Source organism: Hakea prostrata, chromosome 9 (genome assembly GCF_041222555.1).
Source record: "Hakea prostrata isolate BN-2017 chromosome 9, UWA_Hpros_2, whole genome shotgun sequence".
NCBI classification, from domain to species: domain Eukaryota; kingdom Viridiplantae; phylum Streptophyta; class Magnoliopsida; order Proteales; family Proteaceae; genus Hakea; species Hakea prostrata.
This window is the reverse complement of record NC_142608.1, coordinates 32,859,297-32,880,385: the sequence shown is the minus strand read 5'-3', so window position 1 is coordinate 32,880,385 and position 21,089 is coordinate 32,859,297. Positions and strand designations below refer to the sequence as shown.

General features: G+C 39.2%; 1 pseudogene across 2 annotated transcripts; it reads right to left on the bottom strand.

Moving 5' to 3' along the window:
• Positions 1–298: 298 nt before the first annotated feature.
• LOC149005131 (CBL-interacting serine/threonine-protein kinase 12 pseudogene) lies at positions 299–19,115 on the bottom strand (annotated as a pseudogene). Of its 2 annotated transcripts, XR_016175470.1 has the most exons (3): positions 17,598–19,115; positions 1,250–1,322; positions 299–1,149 (listed from the first exon to the last, which is right to left on the bottom strand). The product of XR_016175470.1 is annotated as a CBL-interacting serine/threonine-protein kinase 12 pseudogene, transcript variant X2 (transcript). The 2 variants fall into 2 exon arrangements; XR_016175469.1 differs by lacking the exons at positions 299–1,149; positions 1,250–1,322 and having other exon boundaries at positions 17,470–19,115.
• Between the last annotated feature and the right edge of the window lie 1,974 nt (positions 19,116–21,089).

Genomic DNA, 21,089 nt, shown 5'->3' with positions numbered 1-21,089 from the left:
TGTCATCTAAAACAATGGTAATAAAAATTGAATTGCCTCTGAATATAGAGCTTCTAGGGCTATTCCTCATCTCAGCCACACAAGTATTGGATAGCGCGGGCGAAACACTACATGGGATACCTGGGATATCTTGCTACATTAGGATATATATACCTCTTGTTTACTGTAATAGCTTGATTTCTTTCCCCCCAAAAGAAGGTACAAATGTAGTGCACAGGACAAAAGACACCACTTGATATGTCGACTCCAAACCTCGCAAATCAAGAATCAGTTTCAAGAAGATATTCTGCTGCAATCCCTCACCCTCCCCTGCCCAAAAAAACACCATTTTCTTTCTCTGCACTGCAAATGCCGAGCATCCAAACCACTAAAGAAAAAGTATTCCTCTATAAATATAGAAATTACTACCATCAAAGAGTAGCTCAGTTAGTAATACCAGCACCTTTTATTGAAGAGGTCGTGCATTCAAGTCTCCCTATGGTACATGTAATAGTCCCCATCCCCTAAGAAATTACTAGGGACTAACTTATAGAGGCAAATGAAAGAGAGGTGGAGCAAACAACTGAACACCCATACAAGAACAACAAAGGATATAATGTTTCATGAATCTACCGGACCACAGTTCTTCATATTGCAACAGAGATGTGAGTACAATGGGGTTGGGTCCTATACGAAATAAATCACAGAATCACAATCATAATCAAAACAGTACCTAAAATATTTCATATGTATCACCTAATCACAGTCACAATCACTACAGAACCTAAAATACTTGCGGACTAAATCTAACTGTATCGCCATTTTCAGTGAGGTGATAGTATCAACTAAAGAAGACTTCGACCTGAATAAATAATCATTTGATGCAATCGAGACATTGACAACAAATTGCTTGCCTCACCGTCAATAGGTTTCTCCATTTCTATTGTTCATAACTACCACCCCTTCCCACTTCTACAAGGCATGCTTTGCTTCATGATTTGTAGGATAAATCATTGGTTTACAGCTTCTAATTGCAAATTAGTCTGCACAATCATTGCAAAAAAACTTTTGGCTCTGCTTGAAACGTTTCTTTGAAATTGTGAGTTTTCTAATATTTTCTTGTTTCCCAAGGGGATAAAAGATAGCCTTGTTGATGCTGCAGAACTGATGCTGCAGGAACAAAGTAAAAACAGTTAGTAAATGCTGTATTTTTCTTACTTTGGTCAGCTAAAAGGATGTCTGTGGCAACCATTTCCATGTCATACTTCACCTCAAATGGTTATGAATTGAACCAATCACCATCTTCTTGCCTTAACCCTGTCTTTATTTTATTCCACCTATACCTGGTTGGAAGGGGAGGAAAGTGAAAGCCAATCAACACATGAAAGATGACAAGAAAAAAACAAAGGGAGGCAAGGTATTAACGCTCCATACACATTAAATCATCATCCCGCCAAGCCAACCAGCATATAAAGAGGAAATGCCTCACCATGAACATTCAAATAGGAGCATGTGATCAACGAGGAGAGTTCAAGGGTGAAAAGTTTTTGTTATATAATTTTCCCAAAATAATTGTCAAATATGATTAAATAGTTTTTAGGAATCGAAATTGATTCCATCACTTATCCCTTCTCTTTACTTGCAACTAAATGGACCTTTCATGTCAATAATAACCAACCTAAAGCATACGTTCATTAGGCTCATCAGTCCAACATAAGTCCTCATTGACCTTTCCCCAATGCCTGAATAACAGACCAGACAGAAACCATATTGTAAACAGCTGCAAGATTTGAATTTCAGAGGAAACAGATCCAAAAACCTCTATATATTGGTTTTTCAGATTAAACGACATCTGAAATATTATAGCAGAAATGATCATTATGTGTGAAATAATAACCATTTTTACAGCTTGTCATGATCTTATAAGATCATATGACAGGTTATCTCCTTGTTTGCTATAACACCAACATGAAAACAACTACCCTACCAAAAAACAAAAATGTTAACCATCAGACAGTAATGCCAAAGAACAGAGATGATCTGGTAATGGATGATAGAGTTGTTGATAAGACCCTTTACCCATAACTTACAGAAACAGCACAGCAAGGAATTGATAGCCAACCATGCATTTACTTCAGTCAATATGCTACTGACTAGATACAGAGTATAGGAAAATAACCTTGAACTTACAGAGTTGCTGAACTACTACCATTAATTCAAAACTTTAACTACAATAGGAGTAATTGCACTCATTAAACTCACCTGAGAACTGAGTTCTCCCCAGCAAGATCTCCTTGCTTTGCTTCTAGATATCACGCACAAAGAACCCCTCCTTCCTCTCAACACTTAACCAAAAACCCCTCTTAACTAACTGCTGTACCCTCTCCAATCCTTTCATGCCACCTGGACCACATTCTGTCAATCTATCCCCTTTCATATGCCAAAGTTAGGTTGCTGCCCAATCTCCTCTTGCCACTTGTCCTCCCAACTGAGTTTGTCCCCTAAGTTTTCAGCTGGGGTTGATCCCCTGTAGCAGCTGACAATCCTGTGTTACTCCCTCTCTTCTTTCGTCTATACACTCAAGCTAATAGGGGCTTATTTTATTTTTTTATTATTTTTTTTTTTATCAAAAGGGGCTTATTAATACTCCCTCCCTTGAGTTTCACCTAGTCCTCAAGGTGAAAATCTGGAAACTGCTTTTGTACCTCCACAAAATCCTTCCAAGTGTTCTCACAAGGGGGTTGGTTCTTCCACTTGAGTAGCACTTCCAGTGATGAATAACAAGTGTCCAGCAGCTCCCAGCATCAGCTGCAGCTCCCAATCCTCAGCTAAGAAAGAGGGAAGGGGCTGGATGATTATGTTGGTCCCTACCACTTTCTTCAGCTATGATACATGAAAAATAGGGTGCACTCTAGTGTCGAGTGGGAGGGTAACCTGGTAGGCCATAGGTACAATCTGAACTGAAATCGAACAGAGCCCACAATAGTGATGGCAGAGCTTCCCATTAGGCTGTTTTGCCAACTGTTTAAACCTGTACGGTCGGAGCCTGAGAAAAACTTCCTCCCCCACCCAGTAATTGACCTCCCTCCAGTGCTGATATGCTGAAGTACTTGTTTGGTCTTGGGCCACCCTCAAATTTGATTTCAGCTCATCTAAAATGCTATCATGTTCGCACAAGTAATTATTGACCTCATACACCTTAGAGCGATCCTCTTCCAAACAGAGTAAAGTTGATGGCTCTCTTCCATATAAGACTTGATATGGAGTTAACTTGGTGGCTGAATGATAAGTTGTGTGTACCAATATTCTGCCAAAGGGAGCCACATACTCCAACTGCACGGGGCTGCCTAGCACACCATATATAAATCTCCAACCCTCTGTTGACCACCTCTGTTTTCCCATCCGTCTGAGGGTGATAGGTGCTGTTGAACTTGAGGTTGGCGCTGGCAAGTTTAAAAAGCTCCCTCCAGAAGTTGCCAATAAAAGGAAGGTCCCTATCAAATACAATTGACCGCGGGAATCCCTGAAGGCGAACCACTTCTTTGCTGAAAATCAGAGCTAACTCCTATGAATTGGGGTGAGTTATACTTTGAAAGACGATAAATTGACCACCACTAACTGATGAAACCCAGAATCTAGGGGTAGGGTAATTTGGTAAATTTCCTGGATTCTGGAGGGAGGGGAAAGGAAACTGTAGGGCAGGGGAAGGTGGTGGAGGGACTAATGGGGTCGTGGGAAGATAGGGGAGGTACAGGGCAAGTCTTAGGGGCTTAGGGGTGCTGCCGTACAGGTGCGGCAGCAAGGCCTGGTGGGGGGGTGGGAATGGTGCGTAGGTCAAGGGAGGGGCTGGGGTACAGATGCGATGGCCTAAGCAAGGTGGAAAGGGGTAGGGAGCTTCTTACTTGTAAACTAAAGGGAATTGCTGCTAGAAAGCTTGAAGAAGAACAAGTGAATGAAAAATTGAAGAAACATGAACACAAACCTAGCTGCAGGTCACCCCTAGGGATCCTACAACTTCTCTCAAGTCTATTCTTCAAATCACAATTTTATTCATCAATCAAAACTCAAAACTACAATGCAAGAAGAGGGTACTTATAGCCTAAAAATAAAATACTCTAACTGGGGTTGAGATTCCCTAATTGATAAGGTTCCCACTCTTGATCAAGACACTCAAAAACGGAATCACATCACCACAACACCTTAACCCTTAGACTGGAATCTTATTAAGACACTTAACTAAACAATCTCCAAATAAAAACAACTTCTAAAAGATAAGAACAGCTTTGGATAAGGAATCTTATCTTATCCCAGCTAACTAACTTCTAAGGCATTGGACACTTCATGGTTCAAAATTAACTAACCCAAATAGAAAAACAAAAGTAGATCCATGTCCCTTGGATCGAGGGGATTCTATCAAGACCCATATTGAGCCCTGCAAGGGGGCTGAAAAATAACCAAAATGCCCCTACCTTGGTTCGGCCCCTCTTGGACTCGCTTCTGCTTTCAAGTGGCCTTGAAACCCCTTTTTGGCTCTTCTTAGGCTGTTTGAGGCCATCAATTCTCCCCTTTGTGAAAACATTCATCTGGTGGCAATGAAGTTTTCAATCCTAGGGGCTTGTGCATTAAGAGCTCTAGGAGGAACAATGGAGTCAATGGGCTTTGCTTTTGGGTCTTCCTGTGTCACCACCTTTATCATCATTGTAGCTATAGCCTTTAGAATATTTTTAGTATCTTCTCAAAAAAAAAAAAAAAAAAAAAAAAAAAAAAAAAAAAAAAAAAAAAAAAAAAAAAAAAAAAAAAAAAAAAAAAAAAAATATATATATATATATATATATATATATATATATATATATGAGAGACCCAAAGCATAAAGCATGCATTTTACACACTTAGAGTAGAGCTACCTTGGGTTTTATGTTGTTTTTGCAGATTTTAGGACTTTTCAATATTTTAAGCAAATATTTGGAGTTTTTGGTATGAATCATGCAATTTTACACGTCAAGAGGTCCATTCAAATTCTCAAATGCAAAAATGGGCCTAATCTGGAGCATGATGGGCTAGAGATGTGATTATGGGCCAACTCCAAAATATTTAAGAGATAAAGAAGGCAAATTTGATCTACGGCTGAGATTATAAATTATCCATCAAATCTACAGAGATATTATTGAGAGAGTCCAAATGGAGAAAAGAGTCCTTGCATACTTCAATATCTTATTTCCTATTTGTGATTTGATTAAAGAAAGAAAAGAGGAAAAAGAATTATATTCAGATAATGAAGATGGAAAAATCCCGTTTTTGAATGTCTCTGTTCAATTTCGATCAAGCCCTTCATCGAATGGTCATCCGGTGTCCAATTGAGCTGATTTTTGGAGGAGAGCTTCACGACTTCTTGATCCTCAAATCCGATGGTGGAATTGTGCATTTTATCTATCTAAGCCAAACCAATTAGTATGCCAAAACCCTAATTGGTTAAGTCAGATAGGAACTGTGAGTTTAAATTCAAATTCTGTCAAGATTCATATCCCATGTAAACTCTATAAAAGAAGAGCATACTCCATCAAGGGGGAACATGTTTTAGAGCTTAGGAAGAGCACATTTTATTTTCTCATCAGTTTATTTAGGCTTTATCTAGTTTTCTTTGCTTGCTTTTGTGAGATTTTAATTTCTAGATTGAATGTTTAGGTTTAATTTTTCTATGTAATGTAATGCAATTTCAAGATTCGTTTTTCTCTGGGTCTAGCAATTGCAGATCTAGATCATTCTAGATCTAGATCTGGTTGTTAGGGTTGGTTGAGATTCGAATCGTTTGTTTAATTCTTTTTTATTGTTTGAAGTTCAAAGATGCAAGTAAGTAACATTCTTCAATAATCTTCTCTCCCCCCTCCATTCCCGCTTCTATCTACCCCTCAATATTCTTAATGGATTTACTTTCAGCATTTATTTATTGTTCTCCCTTCCCCTGGGTCTTTGATCAGAGATGCCTACAGTCGTGCCTCTCTTTGGTTAAGGTTTCCTTTTATTACTTTGTTATTTACTTTCAGCATTTATTTCTTGTTCTCCCTTCTCCTGAGTCCTTGATCAGAGATGCCTACAGTCGTGTCTCTCTTTGGTTAAGGTTTCCCTTTCCTTTTATTGCTTTGATTATTTCTTTTCTGCAATTTCTTTTTCTCTAATATTCGTTCCCCCGATCAGTGGACTGTAAGCTACAGCAAAGGGTCCACGGTCAAAGTCATTATAATTATACTCCCCTTCCTTAGATCCACAGCTGACACTCAAATTACTTCCCTTTTATTTTATTTATTTATTATTCGCATTTTTTCCTGCCTTTATTAATTATGCGTTGGTTATGTTTGCTTTATTTTTCGTCTCAATTCGATCGCATTAGATGTATGGATTAGGACCGTTCGTTAGGTTTAATTGAGTAATTAACAAATTTAAATCATTGCACTCTTGCATTATCATTAAGAAGTTCATTCTAAAGTGGCATATCTCCTTGAGATCGACCCGTTAGCTACACGATATTGTGCGCTTGCGATTATTTTTAATTTCATAAACAAGTTTTTGCGCCGTAGGTGGTATACTGTGTTTGCGCCGTCGCAAAAACTATTTTATTAAATTAAAAATAACCGCAAGTGCACGGTATCGGTAGCTAACGGGTTCGATCTCAAGGAGATATGCCACTTTAGAATTAACTTCTTAATGATAATGCGAGAGTACAATGATTCAAATTTGTTAATTATTTAATTAAACTAAACGAACGGTCTTAATCCATACATCTAATGCGATCGAATTGAGACGAAAAATAAAGCAAACATAACCAACACATAATTAATAAAGGCAGAAAAAAATGTGAATAATAAATAAATAAAAATAAAAGGGAAGTGATGCAAGTGTCAGCTCTGAATCTAGGGAAGGGGAGTATAATTATAATGACTTTAACCATGGACCCTTTGCCATAGCTCACAGTCCACCGATCGGGGGAACGAATATTAGAGAAAAAGAAATTGCAGAAAAGAAATAATCAAAGCAATAAAACGAAAGGGAAACCTTAACCAAAGAGAGGAACGACTGTAAGCATCTCTGATCAAGGACCCAGGAGAAGGGAGAACAATAAATAAATGCTGAAAGTAAATAACAAAGTAATAAAAGGAAAAAGGAAACCTTAACCAAAGAGAGGCACGACCGGAGGCATCTCTGATCAAAGACCCAGGGGAAGGGAGAACAATAAATAAATGCTGAAAGTAAATCCTAAATTAAGAATATTGAGGGGTAGATAGAAGCGGGAATGGAGGGGGGAGAGAAGATTATTGAAGAATGTTACTTACTTGCATCTTTGAACTTCAAACAATAAAAAAGAATTGAACAAACGATTCGAATCTCAACCAAACCTAACAACCAGATCTAGATCTAGAATGATCTAGATCTGTAATTGCTAGACCCAGAGAAAAACAAATCTTGAAACTTGAACTTAATCTTGAAATTGCATTACATTACATAGAAAAATTAAACCTAAACATTCAATCTAGAAATTAGAATCTCACAAAAGCAAGCAAAGAAAACTAGATAAAGCCTAAATAAACTGATGAGAAAAGAAAATGTGCTCTTCCTAAGCTCTAAAACATGTTCCCCCTTGATGGAGTATGCTCTTCTTTTATAGAGTTTACATGGGATATGAATCTTGACAGAATTTGAATTTAAACTCACAGTTCCTATCTGACTTAACCAATTAGGGTTTTGGTATACTAATCGGACTGGCTTAGAGAGATCAAATACACAATTCCACCATTGAATTTGTCGTGAAGCTCTCCTCCAAAAATCAGCTTGATCGGACACCGGATGACCGTTGGATGAAGGGCTTGATCGAAATTGAACAGAGACATTCAAAAATGGGATTTTTCCTTCTTCCTTATCTGAATATAATTCTTTTTCCTCTTTTCTTTCTTTAATCAAATCACAAATAGGAAATAAGATATTAAAGTATGCAAGTACTATTTTCTCCATTTGGACTCTCTCTATTGGATTCTATTAGGAGTTCAATTAGAGTTTGTATAAGAGTTAAATTAGAGTTTGTATTCATGTAAAATTATATTCCTTGTAATAGTGTACTTTCCACTTAATTATAAATAGAAGGCTTGAAATCATTGATCCATAAGCCATTCTCCCAATATCGTGTTTCTCAACATGGTATCAGAGCCTAATTTCGATTAGGGAATTGAGAAAAAAAAGAGGAGTGTCGAACTTACCTCCTTGCCTCTCTCGCTGTCTCTGCTCGCAGAAGAGTATCGAAACCCATCGCCCATCGCCCATCGTTTTTTTCTTACTGGCAGTTCTTCAAACCCATTGAGTACCCATTGAAACTCATCGCCCTTTTTGGCTGTTCTTTAGTACCGCTGCATTCGGTGAGTTTAATTCGACAACACCAAGAACAAAAAAAAAAGGGGAAAGAAGAAGAACTCTGCCATAGTCTTTCACCATAGCCATCGAAGTTCCGCCATCGCCGCCAAAGTCACCTTCAGCCTTTGTCTTCACCATCGCCATCAAAGCAACCACAAACAGATTCGACAACAATTCGGTTTGGGGATTTATATTTAACACCCGAGAGTTCATGACCAAAAGACCCTGTAGAGAACTCAGGCAGAATACAGAAGACTGACGCCGACAGAGATTTTGAGAATCGGAGAGCTCAAGAGGAGTAGAAGAGATTCAAAGTGAGTCAAACGCTACTGCTTTGCTTCTCTAAGACGGCGAGGGATTATCACCAATGAAAGTTTCCAAAAATCTGCAACACGACTTTCAACCCATCGCCATCGCTACAGGTACCCTTCGTCCGTCTAAAACACGACTGTTTCAACCCTTAAACCCTTACTCTTTGGCCGAATGGTTGCTTCTCTTTTTATTTAGACCAAACCAAACATATTTGGTTCTCTTTAAATTTAGACCAAACTTATTGTCTTTGGCCAAACCATATGTTTGGTTCTCTCTAAATTTAGACCAAACCAAACCATATTATTGTTTTTTCCCTTTTTTATCCAAATCTACTATTCCTTTTAGCAAAAAAAGAGGAAAGAGGAGATTTGATCATATCATTGTTTGGCTATTGCATTCTGCGACATTTCTGTTAGTTCGAAAGGGTGAAGACTGAAGAACTGCAGATAATTTTGTCAACATAACAACTATTGATGGTACTCCTGCTCCCATTGGCTCCAAACATTACCCCACTCTTCATCCTCTTTCAGTAAGCTTTGATGGGACAAATTATTTAATTTAGTCCCGATCTGCTTACCTGACTATTGCCGGAAGAGGACTTGTTGAACACATTACAGGCACCACTATCAAACCTACTACCACAGGCGTTTCACAGGATAAATGGATCTCGAATGACTCTCTTATTATGTCATTTATTTTGAATTCCATGATTCTAAATATTGCCCGTGGATATCAATTACTTGATACTACAGCCCAAATCTGGAAGGCTACTACTGAAACATACGGACAGTTGGGGAATGATGAACAGGTTTATCAGCTACGAAAGAAGCTTCATGAGACTACCCAAAAGGAACCGACTGTGGCCCAATATTATGCCGCGTTGCGATCTCTTTGGCAAGAGTTGGATCATTATGGGGATTATCATCCCACTAACCCATATGATGTGACTACTTATAGGAAGCACATTGATAAGATTCGGGTATATGACTTCTTAGTAGGTTTGAATGTGGAGTACGATCAGATCAGAGTGCAAGTCTTAAGTCGTTCTCCCTTTCCTACACTAGAACAGTCTTATGCTCTTGTTCAGTGCGAGGAAAGTCGTCGATTAGCCATGCTTCATACTCCTATTATGGAGAAATCAGCCTTACAGTTTGTTTGCACTAAATTTGATCCGGCTAAGGAGATTGTCAAGTGTAAGCACTGTCACAAACCATATCATACCAAGGCAAATTGTTGGAAACTACATGGGAAGCCTGCTGATTTTGAGCAAAAACAAGCACAAAGAAAGGGAAACCCAAAGGCTAATCTTTCTAAAACAGTTTCCACCACACCCTCTGCAGACATTGGTTTTTCACAGGAGGAGTTCGCTACTCTATATTCTACAGTCTTCTATTGCCGGTACAGCCTCAACCACTGCTTCCTCTACTACCCATACCAACTCCTACCTTGTTACTTCAGGTAACACTTTTACAGGCTTTCAAGTTTCTTCAGTTTTTACTCCTTGGATCATTGATACAGGAGCCATTGATCATATGACAGGTTTATCCTCCTCTTTCTTACAATATTCTCCAACTTTTGGGAAAGATAAAGTTCAAATTGCTGATGGCTCCTATTCTTCCATTGCTGGAAAAGGGACCATTCAGCATTCTCCATCACTTTCTTTATCTAAAGTTTTACATGTTCCCTCTTTCTCTACTAACTTGCTCTCTATCAGTAGTCTTACACATGACTTGAATTGTAAAGTGACTTTTTTCCCATCTTACTGTGTCTTCCAAGATCTGGTAACGGGGAAGGAGATTGAACGTGGTAAACTAAACAATGGACTTTATTTGTTTGAGCCGATTGAAGGATCTGCTTCTGCTTTGACTACATCTTCTAATCCGGTCCATTCGGTAATATCAGACCTTCATCAGTGGCATTGTAGGCTAGGTCACCCCCCTCTAAAAACTCTTAAGAAAATATTTCCTGGTTTGGTTTCTTTTTGTAATAAGGATAATTTTTTTGTGAAGCCTGCATTTTTGCGAAGCAAACTCGTTCTATTTATTTACCTTCTCTTCATAATAGAAAACCTATTCCTTTTATGCTAATTCATACTGATGTGTGGGGTCCTTGCCGACATGTGTCTATTACTCGCCATAGATACTTTGTTACTTTTATTGATTTTCACTCTCGTTCTACATGGATTTATATTTTAAAACAAAAAAAAAATGAGGTTCTTCGATGTTTTCGTGATTTTCATAATATGATTAAAACTCAATTCAATGCCACTGTGAAGATCCTTCGTAGTGACAATGGCACAGAGTATATTGATGGTGAATTTCAAAGATATCTCTCTAACTCTGGCATAATACATCAGTCCAGGTTGCGTTGATACAGCTGCCCAAAATAGGGTTGCCGAAATGAAGAATCAGCATCTCTTAAAGATATAGCCTGTTCCATTATGATTGCTATGAATATACCTGACCAATACTGAAGTGATGCTATACTCACTGCTTCTTACCTTATAAATAGGATGCCCAGTAAGATACTTGGTTTTAAATGTCCTATATGAGATTCTTCAAGGAGCCTCTTCTTTTGTTATTCCCCCAAAGGTTTTTATATGTATGTGTTATGCCAGAATCATAGCCCACCAGAGTAAGCTGGCTCCCCGCGGCCTACGCTGCATATTTTCGGGGTATTCTGTTACTCAAAAAGGGTATAAATGTTATCATCCACCTTCCAGAAAAACCATTGTATCCATGGATGTAATTTTTCATGAGTTTTGCCCTTACTATATACCTCTCCAGGGGGAGTCCTAGAGGAGAGGTGTTCTTTCCGACTCTAAATCTTCCTATCACACACCAACACAACTTAAAAGTCCTAGAAAAGTTTCCTAACCAGGGGGAGACTTCAGCCATTATACCTGAGGACTCTAATCCTCCCCCTTCGATTTCTTAATCATGTGAAGAACCTAGCCAGGGGGAGACCACTCCTGTGAGACATTGTTGGGGCCTTTCAAAACTAGAATGACCAGAATAAGGAGGTATAGACTTATCAGAGGAAGAAATACAACCGGCTAAAGCAGGTGGAGAAAGGTGATACGTTACCACTTCAGTCTCTTGCTCCAGAATCAGATTCTACTGTTCCCCTTAAGGTATCTTCTTCTGATCTTCCTATTGCTGTTAGAAATTGGGTCAGATATTGAACTCAACATCCCATAGCTAAATATGTTTCTTATAACTCTTTGTCTGACTTCTACCGTGCTTTTATATCCTCTCTGTCATCTGTATATGTTCCTAAAAGTTGGCAAGAAGCCTATGCTGATAAGAGAAGGAAGGCAGCTATGGTAGAGGAAATGCAGGCAATAAAGAAAAATGACACTTGGGAACTGGTTACACTTCCTCCAGGAAAAAAACCAGTGGGCTGCAAATTGGTATTTGTGGTTAAACAAAATATGGATGGATCAGTCAACAAGTTGAAAGCTAGACTAGTTGCAAAGGGGTTTACCCAAACCTATGGGATTGATTATCAGGAGACCTTTGCCCCTGTCGCAAAACTAAACACTATCAGAGTTCTGTTGTCTGTAGCTGTGAACAAAGACTGGAACTTGCACCAACTAGACGTAAAGAACGCCTTCTTACATGGGGAGTTAGCAAAAGAGGTCTATATAGAAATCCCACATGGTTTCTCCAATGACAATACTGCAAGGAAAGCTTGTCGGTTGAAGAGGTCAATTTATGGGTTAAAAAAGTCTCCTAGATGTTGGTTTGGACGCCTCCTGAAGGCAATGACTTCTATTGGGTACAAGCAAAGCAATGTTAATCATACACTATTTGTCAAGAAGTCAGGTACTAACATCACACTTCTCATTGTCTATGTAGACGATATTGTTATCATAAGGAATGATAGTGAAGAAATTCAAAAGTTGAAGTTGGCAGAGAGTTTGAAATTAAAGATCTAAGGAAGTTACAGTATTTCTTAGGGATTGAGGTGGCTCGATCAAAGAAATGTATATTTCTATCCCAAAGAAAGTATGTCTTAGATTTATTATCAAAAGTGAGAATGTTGGGGTGTAAAGCAGTTGATACCCCTATTGAAGCTAGAGCTAAACTTAAAGAAAAAGAGGGAGAACCAGTGGACAAAGGAAGATACTAAAGGCTGGTAGGGAAGCTTATTTACTTGTCCCACACCAGACCAGACATTGCTTATGCTATAGGTATAGTGAGCCAATTCATGCATGATCCATATTTAGCTCATATGAAGGTTGTTATCAAAATACTACAATATTTTAAGGGAACTCCTGAAAAAGGAATACTTTTGTCACCCACTGATAATCTAAAAGTAGAAGCATACACTAATGCAGACTGGGCTGGATCTCCAGACAGGAAGTCAATTTCAGGTTACTATACCTTTGTTGGAGGTAATCTAGTTACTTGGAGAAGTAAGAAACAGAATGTGGAAGCTTTATCTCTTACCGAAGCTGAATATAGAGCTATGGTTCGTGGAGTTTGTGAGCTACTATGGTTGAAAGGCTTGCTGCAAGATATTGGAGTCCAAGTTCCAAACCCTATGATGTTATATTGTGACAAAACAAGGCTGCTATTAGTATTGCTAATAATCTGGTGCAACATGATCAAACTAAACACATTGAAATTGACAGGTTTTTTGTCAAAGGAAAATTGGAACAAGGGCTTATCTGCATGCCTTTTGTAAGATCTGGAGACCAAGTAGCAGATGTTTTCACTAAGGGTTTGAAAGAAAGAGATTTCCTTCCTATTGTAGGCAAGTTGGGCATGACTAATATCTATGCCTCAACTTAAGGGGGAGTGTTGGATTCTATTAGGAGTTCAATTAGAGTTTGTATTCATGTAAAATTCTATTCCTTGTAATAGTGTACTTTCCACTTAATTATAAAAAGAGGGCTTGAGATCATTGATCCATAAGCCATTCTCCCAATATTGTGTTTCTCTACACTCTCAATAATATCTCTGTAGATTTGATTGAAAATTTATAATCTCAGCCGTAAATCAAATTTGCCTTCTTTATCTCTTAAATACTTCGGAGTTGGCCCATAATCACATCTCTAGCCCATCATGCTCCAAATGAGGCCCATTTTCGCATTTGAGAATTTGAATGGACCTCTTGACATGTAAAATGGCATGATTTATACCCAAAACTCCAAATATTTGCTTAAATATTGAAAAGTCCTAAAATCTGCAAAAACAATATAAAACCCAAGGTAGCTCCACTCTAAGTGTGTAAAATGCATACTTTATGCCCTAAGATTTCACACATAAATGTGCTCATCACCCTCTCAAGTGTGTAGCCTCTGTTGGGGCAGCTTCAAGAGTTTTCTCTTCTTTATATGCTAGACTGAAGGTATGATGAATATTGCATGGAGGGGAAACTAAATGAAGCAACTTTGGTGTCACCTCAAAATTCTGGGGCAGCGACTATTTGGACTCATGGTGCTTGTTCAAGGTTTTGTCTTTATCATCGAGAGCTGCTTCTAGAGGTGGGCAAAGGATTTCTTCTTCCAGGGCTGGTTCGTGGAATTGGGAGACTGCATCTCCCCCTTTTTGGGGGGCACTTACTTGCTGGATAGTCCTTGCTATAAAGAGCTGGGGCTGCTATGTTGACTGTATCCTTTAGTTTCCAGATCCCCCAAGTGCTGCATCTTGGTATTGGAATTCTTCTGAATTGCATTGAGGGCCTGTGTCTTCCTGATTTCCCTTGATTGGACTCCAGTGTAGAAAGGACAGCTGCCTCTCCAATTTTCTTCCAGGTTTGCAAGCTTGGTATTCAGCTTAGTCATCCGAACAATTATCTTGCTGGCCCTTCAGAATTTGCCCCCACCATCTACTTAGTTCTAGCTTATCCATAGTGATTTAAAGCTCCTCAGAGTTGCTGGAACAAGCAGCTCTGATACCACTGATGAAACCCCAAATCTAGGGCTAGGGGTAATTTGGTAAATTTGATTCTTAGGGTTGCCCAGGATTCCCATAAAGTAGGAAGGCTAATTTAGGTTTTTAGGGGACTCTTGAAGCTTTAAAACTCTACCGTGGAGGGTGGTTTAGATCTGAATTTCAGAACTCAGGGTTTATGAAGGTTAAGGTTCTGCAGAATTTCTTGGAGAAGAAAACAAAGCACAGAATTCTTCAAGGGGAAGAGGGGAAAGGAAACCGTAGGGCAGAGGAAGGTGGGGGAGGGACTAATGGGGTCGTGGGAAGGTAGAGGAGGTGCAGGGGAAATCATAGGGGCTTAGGTGTGCTGCTCTGCAGGGGCAGCAGAAAGGTCAGGGGGTGGGGATGGTGCGCAAATCAAGGGAGGGGCTGGGCTATGGGTCTGATGGCCTAGCGGAGGTGGAAAAGGGGTAGGGAGCTTCTGTACTTAACTTGTAAGCTGAAGGGAATTTCTGGAACTGCTGCTGTAAGGCTTAAAAAAGAAGAAGAGAATGAAAATTTGAAGAAACACTATCACAACCCAGACACAGGTCACCCTAGAGACCCCACGACTTCTCTCAAATCTATTCTTCAAGTCATAATTTTACTCATCAATCAAAACTCAAAATTGCAATGCAAGAAGAGGCTATTTATAGCCTAAAAATAAAAGCCTCTGATTGGGGTTAGGAACCTTAATAGATAAGCTTCTCAACTCTTGACCAAAACACTTGAAACAGAATCAAATTACTACAAGACCTCAACCTTAGATTGGAATCTTGTTAAAACACTTAACAACTTCCAAATAAAAACAACCTCTAAAAGATAAGAACCCCTTTGGATAAGGACTTAGACACTTCATAATTCAAAATTAACTAACCCGAATAGAAAAAACAAAAGTAGATCCATGACCCTTGGATCGAGGGAATTCTATCAAAACCTAGGCTGGTTCGGCCCCTTCTGGACTGGCTTCTATTTTTGAGTGGCCTTGGGCCCCCTTTGGCTCTTCTTGAGCTGTCTGGGGCCAGATTACATCACCAACACAGTATCACCACCATCTGTTTTGTGTAAACCTCCCACAATACTGATATCGTCCCAATCGCAATCTTGAATAGGTAATGGCTGCAACAGACCTGCTAGTTTCATGGAATCATGTTTACTCCTTGGGAATGTGTCACACCCAGCTACAAACTCCTTAATGGCCCTCTTCATGCCTACCCAATAGACCAGCCAGCCTCTTGTAAGTGTGTATGTGCCCCGAATGAACCCCAAACGGATAAAATGGAACTCAGCCAACAGCTTGGGAATCAATGGCAAACCATCGGGGATTACTAATCTGCCTTTATGAAATAGGGTGTCATTTTTCAACTGATAATTAGGAAATTCATGAGAGCCACGGAGTAAAGATTGCACCACAGCCTTGTAACAAGGGGAAGCTTGAACTTATCATCCCACACTGCTGTTGACAGAGGAAGAAAAAAGAGAATTAGAAGAAGAAGGAGGCTTACTTTCCCCATCCATCCTTCTAGAAAGAGCATAAAGGGTAGTTACACAAACCCTTTATCTTTCTACAGTGGCACATCCTCTTCATTCACAACTTACACAAACAGTACAGCAAGGAATTGATAATAGCTGACCATGCATTTACTTCATCCAATATGCTACTGACTAGTTACAGAGTATAGTGAAATAACATCAAACTTACAGAGTTGCTGAACTACTACCATTAGTTCGAAACTTAACTACAATAGGAGTAACTGCAGTTATTAAACTCACCCAAGAACTAAGTTCTCCCAGCAAGACCTCATTGCTTTACTTGTAGACTTCACGCATAAAGAACCCCTCCTCCCTCTCAACTCTTACACAAAACCCCCCTGACTGACTGCTGTATCCTCACCAATCCTTTCTTGCCACCGTGACCACATTCTTTGTCCCCTGTCATATGCCAAAGTTAAGGTAGTTGCCCAATCTCCTCTTTCCACTTGTCCCTCCCGACTGAGTTTGTCCCCTAAGTATTCAGTAGGGGTTTATTCAGTAGGGGTTGATCCCCTGCAGCAGCAGATGATCCTGTCTTACTCTCTCTCTTTTTGCACCTATACACTCGAGCTAATGGGGGCTTATCAGTGATTAACACATTATCTTCCTCCCTTGGGGGGGGGTTATAATTTAGGGGTGTGGTGTTAAGGAAAGAGACAAAGACCTACGTATTGCAAAGTGAAAATTCTTGTCAAGGATAACTGTTCATGAATTTTTTTTTCCCGAATATTTACACCATAATTTATTCACCCAGAGCACCACAGTGAAAAGGTTTTGTAATAACCTCAATCTCTTTATCAGTATCTTATTCCAACTAGCAATTGAATTTTATCACACCATGATAAGTATAAATTTCATATTCTCTAGCTTTTCTTTCCTTTTTCGGGCCAAAGATCAGCAAGATTCTAGATTCTTTCTTGAAGAGAAAATATATAAGAGTTTATCATCTAAGAATACCTAGATAGTTACAAGAAAAGTAAACCTAGACGAATGAAATTCTACACCCAAGAAGCAGAATAGCTAGAAAACCCCTCCTATGGGAATAATCTGGGCATATAATGATCAAAGTGGATCTCAATTTCCCAATAGCATCTTCTCCTAAGGCGGTCAAAAAAGAGTTCCAGGAAAAAGGGGTTGATGCATCCATTCTAGCTGCCGACTTTGCTAAAATCCAGTTCAGATTCTTGAAGGATCAAAATTGAAAAATTAAACAAAAATAGGCACTTAACAAGCACGAATCTTCCTCAATTTCACTCCACTGGTTTCCAGCAAGAAATTGTATATAAATGGCAGAACAAGCTTCAGTGTAATCTTTATTGCACAAACCGCAGAACTAGAACATTTAATGGGTCTTAATAAATCAAATTGTGAACAACTTAATGCAGCAGTTCTAATAGAAAGAAAATATTATACAGTAGTAACTAGAAGAGGAGGGTGGGGGTGGGGGGAATCATTTACTTGTATCAGTATTTATTTTCTCTACTCAGTATCTGAAGGGATAGTAGGAGGAATAGCCGACTCATCAATCAGAAGGTTCTGCATCACCGGCTTCAGTTCTCTGTTACAGAATTCCTCGAATTCATCCTTGTCCCCTCCTTTCTTCTTAACTTCTAGCACCCTCAATGACGGTGTTAATTCGAATATCTCAGCTGCAATCGTCAGAGGCCCCTTAACACCTTCGCTAGATCCTTCCAAGTTTACACGAAAATCGTTCGTCCTCACAGAGAAGCTAACCACTTTCGCAATCTCTTCCAATTTTGATATGATTTTTGGAACTGGTGCACCCGAAACAAATCTGGTTTCCTTTCCATTCTCTTCGAACAAACCAGATAGATCAAATCCGGGGGAGAAGGATATGATGTCGAAAGCGTTCAAACTAGCAGGTCTGGGCAACCCAGGAACAAAGGGTCTTGGCGTGTCCGGTTCAGACTCCGATTCAGATACAGATTGTTCCGATTGTTCGGATGATGATTCAACATCGTCTCCGAAGCTCCAGAGGCGATCGTTCTCTATGTAGAATTTAATGTGTTTGAATCCTTTCTTGAACCACCGGTTCTCCATAATTTCAGGAATCGTGATTCTTGTCTCTGGATTCGTGTCGAGAAGACGAGAAAGCAAACGGATTAGCTCAGGGGAAAACCACCTAGGGCACCGGAACTGACCTTTATAGATTTTCTTATACATCTGCATAATGTTCTGATCATGAAAAGGAAGATAACCAGCCATTAAAACGAACAAAATCACTCCACATGACCAAATATCCACCTTGGCCGCATCATAACCCTTGCGAGCCAGAACTTCAGGGGCTACATATGCAGGGGTTCCACAGAAGGTATGGAACAACCCATCCTGCCTCATCTGATCTGATACCGCGCTAAGGCCAAAATCAGAGACCTTAAGATCGCCATTTTCATCTAATAACAGGTTTTCAGGTTTGAGATCCCGGTGGTAAACACCTCTGGCGTGGCAGAATCCGACGGCGGAGATAAGTTGTTGGAAATACTTTCTCGCTACCTCCTCTTTCAATCTCCCTTTAGCAACCTTGTTGAATAGCTCACCTCCCTTAACATACTCCATAACAAAGTAGATCTTGGTTTTTGTCGCCATGACCTCGAAAAGCTGAACGATATTTGGATGTCGAACACGGCGAAAGATTGAGATCTCACGCTTGATGTGAGCAACCAATCCTCCTTTAAGAATTTTCTCTTTGTCAAGAACTTTGATTGCAACAATTTCTCCAGTTTTGATGTTCTTCGCGTTATAAACCTTCGCAAAGGTTCCATGGCCAAGAAGCTTTCCAACCTCGTATCTGCCGAGAAGGAGAGCTTGGCCACTCTTCTTCGTATCCGGCATGTTTCGATTTCTTAGAATTTCAATTTCAATTCAAATTGTAGTTGTTTACGAACTTCTTCTGCAAATCAGCCATTAAAAGCTCTGGTTCTCAGCTCCTTGATTGTCGCTGTAAATTCGATTTGTTTTGAGCCTCGCGAAAAATAAAGACGACAAGCTATTTAAAGCGATTTAAAGCTTCAAGCTGTGACTTGACGGCGAGGATTGACGGCAAGCTTCAAGCTGTGACTTGACGGCGAGGATTGACGGCGTAAACACATTTGACGTTTTAAAAACGGTAGACCATTTGGCGACTCGTCATTGTTCTCTTGTAAAGTTTTCTTCGTTCTACGAAGTCGTGGAGAAAAGGGACAAAATATACTTAGATCATATTTCCTGGTATATATAAACAACGTGTACCACTTTTTCTTGCCACCTGGATTAAATAATGAAAACATCTCTAATTTTTATTTTTTTTTGGGTAAATGAAAACATCTCTAATCGTGCGGTACTCGTAGAGTCGTAGGTAATTTATGTATAACAAAGTCATTGGCGGCACGGACCATGTGATTAGTGTTCCTATGGCTTATTTTATTATGTAGTTCTAGGGACTTTGGTGCCTGATGAACGGTGGATTAACCTTCCGTGACCTAAATCGAGATTTTGGCGGGCGTGACAGATAGATCACGTCGCATATCCTTCCTACACCGTGAAGTTTTGGGATACTTAAAAGTGGACTTCGCATGTTTTCCGATTCTAGACTCACTCTTTGCCGTAAGGTTCGATTGAAACGTTACAAGGCAAAAATTTTATACCGGAATTGAAATCGTGTCATATGTTTTTTTATTATTATTATTATAATTATTTTTATTTTTTTGGTAATATAATAGTTCAATTTGAAGAAGGTATGTATTTGACATCAAACGACAGTAAACCAAAAAAAAAAAAACATTAAACGATATAGTATATTATCAAAATATACATAACATATCATATTATATTATATCCTATTACTATTATAAAAGCATGAACTTAATGGAATTGTTTTTTTTGGCAAAAAATATCTTCACCCATTAATTAAGTAGATAAAGATTATATGAAGAATTTATCTTTCCTATAAGGACAATTTTGACCATTTAAAATAATACCTACAATCGTTCTCTATGTTGATAAAGATTACTTAAAGAATTTATCTTTTCTACGTGGACATATTTCTCTACTTGATGCGTCCAAAATCTGCTCAGCCCTTAGATCTCCTGTGGATGACCTCCAAAAATGAACGTCAAATGTGGCTCGACCGCTGGGGTTGAGAGTCCACCTCCAAAGGCTAAGTCAGTTGATGAGCTGATCATCAATGGCTTTGTTGAGCACCAGAGCAAAGAATGAATATTGAGAATACGATTCAGATTGTATATATTCATATCTTGTGGGCAGGTGATGTCTTATATAGTGTGTACCTTCGAATCTCCTTCATTGGATGTATTTGAGCCTTCTTCGGATAGCCATCAAATCTTAACGAATAGATCTGTTAATGATAGATACGTTCGTGGTTGGGCTAATAGATAACTCATTTGATAATATGAACATTATATGGTAATTATCCATATAATAACGATCAGTATCTTCTACAAGTGTTGTTAACCATCTCCTTGACGATTCGTCCACTCCAATTATCACAAATTCGGGCGTGCTTGTTGACTGAATTAGTTTATTTCCTCAGCAAGCTATCTTTTGAACCCGGCCCGCTCGGAAGCGAGTCTATTCCTTTCTTCCCGACCGAGGTTGAGGATCAAACCAAGGGCGAACCCGGTTCGATTATATTTCTCTGTATCACGAGCCCCCCAGACCAAGTGTTCGGGCAATTCCGAGGGCTTGGTTTTGAACTTGCCTTATCTGTTGAAAGAGGAATTTGCATAATCCTTAGCTTATTAAATTTCGTATTGCATTTAATGCGGATGTATTGCTTTTTCCTCGAGCATCGTGAATGTCTTCACTTTCTATGGGGGTGACACCACGTGTCCTCTGTAGTCGATATCATCATTGCTCACGAAATCGAAACGACGGTTTCTACATTGCCTATTTTGATTCGTGAGTTCAAACTTTCGAAACGTCTTCAAATCA